General features: G+C 47.2%; 1 pseudogene; it reads left to right on the top strand.

The window, feature by feature from the left end:
* The first annotated feature begins 292 nt into the window (after nucleotides 1-292).
* On the top strand, nucleotides 293-1309 carry LOC143961236 (C3a anaphylatoxin chemotactic receptor pseudogene; annotated as a pseudogene).
* The last annotated feature ends 3459 nt before the right edge of the window (nucleotides 1310-4768 follow it).

Below are 4768 nucleotides of genomic sequence, written 5' to 3'. Positions count from 1 at the left end.
ATTCAAAATGTGACAGCGCTGAAAGCTGAAAATTGGTCTGGGCAGGAAGGTGTTTAAGTGCCTGTATTGAAGTGGTTAAGATTATTAATGCATTTTTTTTTTGGCTGGCCCTCCACTTTAAGGGTCACCCTGCTGCAGTATATGTACGTGGGGTGATCCTTAAGCGGATATTACTAGGAGTTACATTATTTTCCTTACAATAATATGAAATTGATTAATAACCAGACAGATGAAGTAACTCTTGATGTCTTTACAGGTAAACAAGATGTTCAATGTCAGCAGTGAAATGGAACCAACCGTGATTTACAGCCCGAAGATGATCACCGTCCTGGTTTTATCTATCACCACTCTTGTGGGTCTCCCCGGCAATGCTCTGGTGCTTTGGGTTACTGGAGTGAAGATGGAGCGGACCGTGACCACTGTTTGGTTTGGGAACCTTGCTCTGGCCGATATCATGTGCTGCTTGTGTCTTCCATTCATTGTAGTGCAGTTCTTCTCCCAAGACTGGCTGTACGGACCTGTCATCTGCAAGATTTTACCCTTCATTGTTCCCCTTAACATGTACACCAGTGTCTTCACCCTGGTGGCTATCAGCATTGACCGATGGATTCTGGTTGTCCGTCCTGTGTGGGCCCGAAATCACCGAAGAATCAAAATGGCGTGGATGATATGCTTGGTTATTTGGATGTTGTCTTTCATGATGTGTCTGCCTACCGCCATCAACAAAAGATTTACTACTGACTATAACTACACCTCCTGTTATTCAGATTTTTACATGTTAAAGCCTATCAACCTTACACGTGCAATGTTTGGATTTCTGGTCCCTCTTATTATCATTTGTATCTGTTACATTCATCTGGCTTCTAAAGCACAAAATATCAGATTTTCTGAAGTAGGTAGAAAAACCATCAAGATGTCAATAAGTGTTATTGTCGTGTTTTTCATCACCTGGACCCCCTACCACATCATAGGAGTAACCGTGCTATACACTGTCAATGAGGTACTGTACATCCTGGACCTTCTCTCACTGTCTCTGGCCACCTTCAATAGTTGCGTCAACCCAATACTCTACGTCTTCATGGGGAGAAATATGAAGCAGAAGCTGAGACAGTCTATTGGCGAGATCATACAAAATATATTTAGGGAGAACTTATTATCTCCATCATGCAATGAGGACCAGCGCACCCCAGAAGAAGAAGAAGGACTCCCGATATTATGTATGAAATGGATTTGTAGATGTTTTAGCGCGTTTAGCTTTATTAGTGATTGTGGTCAACTGCCTGCTCAAAATCTTATCAGTGCATGTTAGGGTGGCCATACTGTATGCCCGGATTAAAAAAGAAAACGCGCAAGTGAAAGATATAGTTAAAAAAATGGTAAAATACGCACCTTAACTTCAACTAGACACGGAGGTGATGAAAATTGACATATGGAGGTACATCCAATTGAAATATTTTGTGGGGAAACTACCAACCCCAATTCGAATTCGGAGAAGATTATACTCCGATGGAGAGTCTGGTTATGAAGGGAAACTCAAAAAATAATATAGCACGACCAGGGCAGGACTTAGGGTGGTGGGGGCCCCTGGGCTTTAGTCACTTTCGAGCCCTACCATCTATACATTACCGTATTTATCGGCGTATAACACGCACCCCCAGTTTAGGAGGGAATTTTAAGGAAAAAACTTTTAGGAGGGAAGTTTAAGGGAAAAAAACTTACATTTAAATGCCCATCAATGCAGCCTTATCAGTGTCCATCTGCAGCCTTGCCCAGTGTCATTGCAGCCTTGTCAGTGTCATTTGCAGCCTTGTCAGTGTAGCCTTGTAATTTGCAGCCTTGCCCCAGGGTCATTTGCAGCCTTGTCATTGCAGTCTTGAAGTTTAGAAATGGTGCCGCCGAGATACAGAGTCCTGTGTAGCTTGGCGGCCCTGTGGTCCTCTTGGCGGCCCTCGGGTCCTCTTGGCGGCCCTCGGGTCCTCTTGGCGACTCTCGGGTCCTCTTGGCGACTCTCGGGTCCTCTCGGCGGCTCTCGGGTCCTCTCGGCGGCTCTCAGGTCCTCTCGGTGGCTCTCGGGGTCCTCTCGCAGTCCCGAGTGGAGCCGAGAGGACCCCGAGAGTACTCGGCTCGGTTCCGCACACAGTCCCGCCCTATGATGGACATAACAAAGGGACTGTGCGTTACATAGAATGCATTAAGGTGAAAAAACATTTACCTTTACAACCCCTTTAATGTAGCAAAGAGCTTAATTCCAAAAAAATGGCAGGAAACAGAAAGTCCTAAAATTCGGGATTGGATATTTGGAGTAAACAGGATACAAAAATTAGAGAGGGAGGAAGAATGGGAGGACGATTAGTTAGTAGAGGTAGAACGGAAGGATAAATGGAAAGAGTGGGATAAGTTTAAAAACTCCTGGAGATATGCGATTGAGATAACCCAATGAACTAGAAAATAAGACTGGAGAGAGGCGAGGAGAAAGGAGGATTAGGGAAGAAGATAAGAAAAGTAAGGGAAAGGAGATTGCTGACTGCCCTTATTGACGGAGACATAGGTGCACAGTGTGGGGGGGGGGGGCGGGAAAGGGAAAATTGGGTGTTTGAATAAAGATTGTTTGTCATTTTAATTGTTCTATTTTTTTTTGTATGATGAAAAATTATAAGATTAAATAAAGAAATTAACAAAGAAAAAGGTCATTCAAAACTGTGTTGGGTATAATGTGCATTTGTCTCAGTGCTATGCTGCTCAGTAATTAGAGTTGACTATAAATAAATATTACTTGGCTATATACTACTGGTTTCTTTATTGCAAAGATTTCAGTAAAGATACTCTGTTTACTACAATTGTGTCTACAGTAATTTTATTTACAAGGTGTCCCAGAGGGACCGAGTCTATGTGTGGGGTCGAGGGGCACAGTACAGAACCAAGCGAGCGGCTCCGTTGGGGTGGCGCTACATATATTTATAAGTGATTGCCTCCCGCTCACCGTCAAATGATGGATGAGCGGTGCGGCACTCGTTCTGGGACAATGTCATATGACATCATAACAGCACGGCCGTTCTCAAGTGCCCGCGGGGGTGCACAGCGCGACGATCTTGGCTGCTCCATGTTGCTAGGACATGGCGCGACCCCGATCTCAGTAAAGAGCCACAGCCGCAGCTCTTTAGCCATGTGATCGGCTGTGCCCAATCACAGCTGGTCACATGTAAACACGGAGATGCCAATAATCGTCTCTCATCGCCTCACACTGACAGTGTGTTGTGTGAGGAGAGCCGATCAGCGGCATCTCCTCCCAGGGGACATCAAGGCATGTAATCAGGGCACTGATTACAGTAACATGCCACCAGTGCCAGCAATCAGTGCCCACCAGTGAAAGCAATCAGTGCCCACAAGTGCCACTAATCAGTGCCCATTAGTGATGCCAGTCAGTGCTGGCTATCAGTGCCGCCTATCACTGCTGCCCATCAATGCCCATCAGTGCTACCCATCAGTAGTGCCCTTCAGCAGTGGCATCACTAAGGTTGGTGTCACCTGGTGCGGTAAAACATGGTGTCACCCCCCCTTCCCACTATGTTTTACCGCATTGGAGCGGCTTTCCCCTTCAGACTGCCGCAGTGCTCTGTCCTGCTGCTGTGGAGTGACAGCATAAGCAGAAATGAGAAGTAGACACTTGGAAGGCTAGCACATCAGGCTCTTCTGTCCAGCCTGCCACAGTGCACTTTATGGTGTCATCCAAGGCTCAACCATGCCCCCACCACAACCCCCCCCCCCCCCCCCCCACCGGGGGAGCACACTGCATAAAAGGGTAGGTGCGGCCGAATTGCATGCTACATACAGGGTGCAGGACTCAGGTGTGCGCTATGTGCAGGGTGCAGGATTCTGGTGTGTGCTCTGTACAGGGTGCAGGACTCAGGATTTTTCTACATACAGGGTGCAGGACTCAGGATTGTGCTATGTATAGGGTGCAGTACTCGGATTGTGCTATATACAGTGTGCAGGACTTGGGATTGTGCTACGTACAGGGTGCAAGACTCGGGATTGTGCTACATACAGGGTGTGGGACTCAAAATTGCACTACATACAGGGTGCAGGACTTAGGATTGTGCTACATACAGGGTGCAAGACTCGGGATTGTGCTACATACAGGGTGTAGGACTCAAAATTGCACTACATACAGGGTGCAGGACTTAGGATTGTGCTACATACAGGGTGCAAGACTCGGGATTGTGCTACATACAGGGTGTAGGACTCAAAATTGCACTACATACAGGGTGCAGGACTTAGGATTGTGCTACGTACAAGGTGCAGGACTCAGGATTGTACTACATACAGGGTGCAGGACTCAGGATTGTGCTACATACAGGGTGCAGGACTCAGGATTGTGCTACATACAGGGTGCAGGACTCAGGATTGTGCTACATACAGGGTGCAGGACTCAGGATTGTGCTACATACAGGGTGCAGGACTCAGGATTGTGCTACATACAGGGTGCAGGACTCAGGATTGCGCTACATACAGGGTGCAGGACTCAGGATTGCACTACATACAGGGTGCAGGCCTCAGGATTGTGCTACATGCAGGGTGCAGGACTCAGGATTATGCTACATATAAGGTGCAGGACTCAGGATTGTGCTTCATACAGGGTGCAGGACTCAGGATTGTGCTACATGCAGGGTGCAGGACTCAGGATTATGCTACATATAAGGTGCAGGACTCAGGATTGTGCTTCATACAGGGTGCAGGCCTCAGGATTGTGCTACATGCAGGGTGCAGG

Source organism: Lithobates pipiens, unplaced genomic scaffold (assembly GCF_037356315.1).
Source record: "Lithobates pipiens isolate NorthernLeopardFrog02 unplaced genomic scaffold, aLitPip1_a1.2 Scaffold_110, whole genome shotgun sequence".
NCBI classification, from domain to species: domain Eukaryota; kingdom Metazoa; phylum Chordata; class Amphibia; order Anura; family Ranidae; genus Lithobates; species Lithobates pipiens.
Note: the sequence above shows the minus strand (reverse complement) of the source record. Positions and strands in the feature narration are given on the sequence as shown.